Genomic DNA, 5642 nt, shown 5'->3' with positions numbered 1-5642 from the left:
TGTCACAGATGTCGAGAAAACAAGGGTCTCTCTCAGACTATAGCTGATTGTACAGTCCTCATTTATTATTTGGCCAAACGAACTTTACTAATGCATTAACTCTGTGAAATTTTGTAAAATCAGTTGTACATATAACGTAAACTTGTACATAGAATATACTCTTTATTTGCATAATTATCTTGATGCGTTATCGAGATTTTAGAAAAAAATGTTCACTTGACAATCATATATAATTATATGTCAAATATATTTTACACTGTCTTCACTCAGCTCGGATGTCTTTTATTTCTGCATTTGTATTACTCTTACAAAATTACCAAGGGCTTGGCAGAGCACTGGTTAAACATCTATGCTATATTGCAATAAATCTGATTTATATGTTACTAGCAAAACATGTATCTCATAAGAAGCCACAAAAAAAAAGGTACAATTTATTTTAAAGTGTCCTTTTTACAGTGTAATTATACATTTAAGTACTGAGTAATATTAATTAACTACTTGTACTAACTATATGGTTAAGGTTAGGATTAGGGCTTAGTTTAGGCTTACTTGCATGTAATTATGCATAATTAATAGTAATTGTAATAGTAAGTACATGTAATGTGTAACAAGGACACCTTAAAATAAAGTGATGGCCTGCCAGTACAGAGAGTTTTTTCCTTCTTCTTTTTCTGTCCGTATGGTGTAATTACAAAATCTACCAACAGGGGCTTGATTGACCAAGCTAACCAGCAATATCTTAACCTCTTGACCTGAACAGTCTCATGAATCACATGACCAGCCAAGTAATATTTATTTTAGCTTGGTAAGACCTGTGAAAAGGATATTTCTACAATGTACAAATGTCATGTGCACTGAAAAGCTTTTTTTTCTTTTTCTTTTTATTTTTTGGACTGGAAGAACAGCATTTTCACTGAGATGAAGTTACAGTCTTTTGAGAACCTTATATCCACATATAGTGATTAACACTGTTAGATATTATTTAGCATTATTTGCTAGATGGAACCTCTCTACCTTGTGGTCCGCTGACTTCTGCAAGTTTAGTTAATTAATTTTTAAATATTAATTAATATATATTACAGTTGTTTTAAAAGGGAAAGTGAGAAAACAATTAGTTACACAATGCAAGCGTATATACCTGTTTTTATACAGTCTATGGTACATGCATTAGTAGGCCTAAATATATTACCTTTCACTGAATTCATTTGTTTAGTTTACAAAGTTTGTGATTTAACAAAAATGTTGCCTGTTTTGAGGGCTGTTGCTGGTCCCCTTTTCAATTTTACTTCTGAGCAGATGTGTGGGAATGCAGGTTTGTTTAATGTTCTCTCCTGTGGGATAACAAGCTTGTTCGTTGATTTTTCTCACATCATCACTGACATCAGACTTCACAGCGGCGCGCATTCGGGGAGCGCGCTCGACTTGAGAGCCAGAGACAGTTCATCTGTGATCCGCTTCTTCACTCTGCTGCTTCTTAACGAAATAACACACGGTGAGTTCTACTCTTATACGCTTTCTCATGCCTTAAAGAATATGTTATGTCGTGTTTGTATGCGCAAATATTTTGACGGAAACATATTAAGAAGGTTTTTCTGTACAATTCGCTCGGGGGTTTCTGTTATTCACTATCATAGCAAAAATACAACTTTTGTCGCCTCTTCCTTTTCTAGCCTTATCACCCTTTAAGCGTGTGTTTCATTTGTATTATTTTTAAAATCTCAAATTATGTCTCTCAAAAACTGTAACGGCTCTCTTTTAAAACTTGACAATTAAGATAAGCATTTTCTATGCGTTTGTATATGCAGGATACACCCCGTAAGCAATCGCTATCTCTTCTTAATATACTTAAATGATTTATAAGCAATTTCCTTTTTCTTAAAATTTTCAGGTTATTTTATGAAGAGAAATAGAAAATGAATGAGAGAGCGTCTGTATGCGCGCAAGTGCACAAGCTTGATCATATCTTCGTTCATAATTGTGTGTCTTGAATTGAGTGGGCAGATGAATTTGAAAGCATGCAATTATATATGAATTTCAATTAGACTCCAAATAAGGCTCTTTCTTTTTCTGCACACACGAACTATATATATATATATATAGATATATAGATATATATAAATATAAGAATGTAAAATTAAATGGTAAAAACCTGTTAAGTTGGCTTATCGCATACAGTGTGTGTGTGTGTCAAATACTTTTACAGTCCAATATTGTTACAATTATGAATTTGATCATTTATTTATTTGGCCATAGTTGCGAATGGTTAGTTTTTAGAAACTTTTAAGTCATCATGTGGTCTTCTATTGTGTTATTATCAGTCCATTTTATGGTAATAAACATATTTTAATAGATCAAATAGGTAGATATAATTAACATGATATAACTTAATGACATGTACAGTTAACCGTTACATATACAGGAACAAAAATGCCATTCATATAGGCTGCTTATAATATCACCATCAACCACAGATTGCAGTTTTCTACAGTAAATGTAACAAAAATGATTTTTACAGTCCTGCAAAAATGTGATTCTGTGACTTTAGAGGATTGTTTTAGATGCATTTTTTTCTAGCCCTAATAAATGCTTGAATCTCACGCAGGCTGTGTTGTCATACTAACACAGCTGCACAGCTCGTAAATATTCTTGGTCATTCGTTTCCATCATAAATTGGTACAATTTTTTTTTTTTTTTTTTTTTCTTATATGTTTTCAACATTAGTGTAAACCTAAAGTGGTGCTTGGCTTTTTCCAAATGTGTGTTCTAATTACAGAGCCACACTCCTAAAGAATTATGTTTTTAGAGATGATACTTTATTGATCATGCCATATAGTGGTATCAAGACATTGACTGCACAATGCTGAATGAATGTCAGAGAAGTCTGAATGACCTTCTGCTGATTTTTGCTAGAGCGATTGTTAAGAGAGAGCAGATGCTTTAAATGTAGACCATCCCTAAAACACTTCCAATCTTTTCGGCTATTAAGAGACCCCAAAGCAGATCAATAAAGACCTTTGTGTGATTTGTTCTCAATCCCTCCATCTCCTGGTGGCTAACTGGGAATCAGTCTTTGTGGAACACTGGAGACAGCTGGTCTATTGCTTAACAAATGAGACACTGTCTTTCTCTCCCGCTTATCTTGTACGGAGACTGCTTTGACTCAACAGAGACGTTTCCGTGTGGACTAGTTTTACGGTTGATGTCATATGGCCTGGTTCTCCACGTTCCCTTCTTTTTGTTTTCTTCACACCTCACAACATGCCTATAAAGACTGCACGCCCGCTCAGTAGTATGTGCTTGTGCGTCTGACTGTTTTTGGGACAGGATGAAGGAGGTTTCCCTGCTGTGAGGATGAGGAGCGTTCTGCCAGGATGCTCCGCTAGAAGATAAGCAGACACATTGCAGGGAGCCAGTTGTGATACTGCGAAACAAAAGCATTATTTGATGGAGCACCACATGTGTTGTAAGCAGTCACATTGGAGACAGGATCTCTTTCTATCTTTCCCTCAGCTCTCTTGGCACCAGATGGATCCTCCTTATGGCAGTTTTAACACTTGGCCTGTTGTCACACGTTTTGTGTCCTTGACACTTTTAGAACTGCCAAAACGAACAATGTGAGGTGTGAAATTGCTGAAACTGTTGGTCAAGAGTGGGGTGCTCTCATTTGTGTAGATGGGTTTATTTCCATCTTTTGAAGCATTCTTTTGTTTGAATTTTTTTTCCCTTCTTTTTTTCATTTTAGGAGGCTGCCTGTGAAATCTTAATGTTTCATCCAGCCTTATCTCAGATTCTCAGAGCAAGATTGGAACGATGCAATTTGCAAAGCTAAACACTTGTTTATTCCCTCTGATTGATCTTAGTCACATATAATGTGCTTGTACCAGCAGTGCAATATCTGACTTCCATCAAAAAGAAATTGTGACAAAGCAATACCCTTTAACTGAATTAAAGTGAAAGTATGACATTGTACTTATGATATTTGTATTACAGTGAAATTATTGGTGCCTGTTTTTCTGTCTTTTCACATTTAGTCCAGAGATTATGGTTGGTTTTATGCTAAAGTTTTGGTACACTATCTGTCCCTGTGTCTCAGTATTGATACTAAAACAATATCTCAATACAAAATGACAGTAGGTAAACTGTTAAATGTGCATGATAATAGACACAATCACTAATCTAATGATTTAAATGCTGTCATATAGGCAGACAAAGTTAATATGTAAATCAGGGTCATAGAATGAACAACTAATGACCTTAAAAGCCAATAAAACCTATTCAATAACGCAGTAATAAAACAAATATCAATTTATAATCAAATTATCAAGGTGAATCTCAGAATATTTTCCAGTTATATTCCAGAACTTAACATAAATTGTAATTAAAGAGAAAACAACAAATAATTCAATTAACTATTAGCTCAAATGCTCCCAAATTAGACCGAAAGCCAAACTCCAGCATTTGCTTTCATGTCCTTTCACTTTGCATGAAGTGCTGAACTGTGCTAAACATGAAATCAAATATAAATCAAGTCTCCCATGTTCTTTGCCTGAGCAGCACTGTGTGTAAGATGCTGCCTTTTGTGGACATTAGACAGCAAGGCAGCTCTCTAGGTTTCGTTGAAGAATATCTTTGATGCTTCTCAATAGTGCCATCCTTTCTTGATGATTGTCTTCACGGTCTGGCAGATTTGGTGGGTGTGAAATTTTGTGTGTGTGAATCGGCCCGGGGCAGCATCCCCTCATATTATTTAGAGTGCAGCTAATTGTTTCTACACACCAAACATGACCCGATTCTAAACATCCTAACTAAGGTAGACCTACATATGATTCCCGGAATAGAAAGTAATTAGAGTTAGCTGATAGTGTCCTGCATCAGAAAACTCAGACAAAGATATAACCTTCTTACATCTTCCAGTTGAGAAAGTATGTATAGAGAAAAGCTTCAAGCTTTCATCCTGCTGAAAAGCTTTTTTTTTTTTTTTTTTTTTTTTTTTTTGTTCTTCTGCTTTCTGGAGGTAGCAGGGGTGCAACAGATGGCTTATGAAGCCCCAGATCTCAGCAGGAGGAGAAGTTGAAGACCTCACAGTGGAAGCTCTCCCTCCTCTTGAGATGTCAGCGAGTTCATTAGTGAGCTCCACATTCCTTTCAGACTTTTGCACAATATCATCCAAGTCGCTTGTGGAGGCTTTAATCAGTTATTCACACAGTAGTAGGATCTGAAGTTTCTGAACACCATGTTGTGCTCACACATATATCTAACCTCTGTGGTAACTCCACCGCTTCGCTGTTTTCTTTCTGGGATTTTTTTTTTCATTCTCTTTCTGGGTCTGTGTCACGTTGTCTTTTGCTGAATTTCCAGTGCCATGCTGGGCTCCATGTTGTGACTCTTTGCTGAATATCTTATATCATCTAAATTTGCCTGCTGTTATTCCACAAACAGCAGAAGTACTACCACATGAATCCACGGAGACTTCTGGCTATACTTCTGTGTGTTGTGTCTCATATGTATCTGACACTGAAGCATGTGTTTGTGATTTGTTTTTATGATGCTACAGAGGACTATCTGTTGGATTGTGGAATTTGCTTCCAGGATGTGTATTTGATTAGCCTATTCCTGCTGGATGGACTGGAAATAGCAAAGAA

General features: G+C 35.9%; 1 protein-coding gene across 2 annotated transcripts in view; it reads left to right on the top strand.

Annotated features, from left to right (window-relative positions):
- The first annotated feature begins 1361 nt into the window (after window positions 1-1361).
- LOC109059499 (draxin-like) overlaps window positions 1362-5642 on the top strand; it is a 28232-nt gene continuing 23951 nt past the window's right edge. For both annotated transcript variants that reach the window (XM_042733394.1, XM_042733393.1), the window contains exon 1: window positions 1362-1492. The gene's annotated coding sequence lies outside the window, so the exon portion shown is untranslated. The remainder of the gene's footprint in view (window positions 1493-5642) is intronic.

The sequence above is a fragment of the Cyprinus carpio genome, chromosome B11, assembly GCF_018340385.1.
Source record: "Cyprinus carpio isolate SPL01 chromosome B11, ASM1834038v1, whole genome shotgun sequence".
Taxonomy (NCBI): Eukaryota; Metazoa; Chordata; class Actinopteri; order Cypriniformes; family Cyprinidae; genus Cyprinus; species Cyprinus carpio.
The sequence above is the reverse complement of the archived record's forward strand: the minus strand, read 5'-3'. Positions and strand labels throughout refer to the sequence as shown.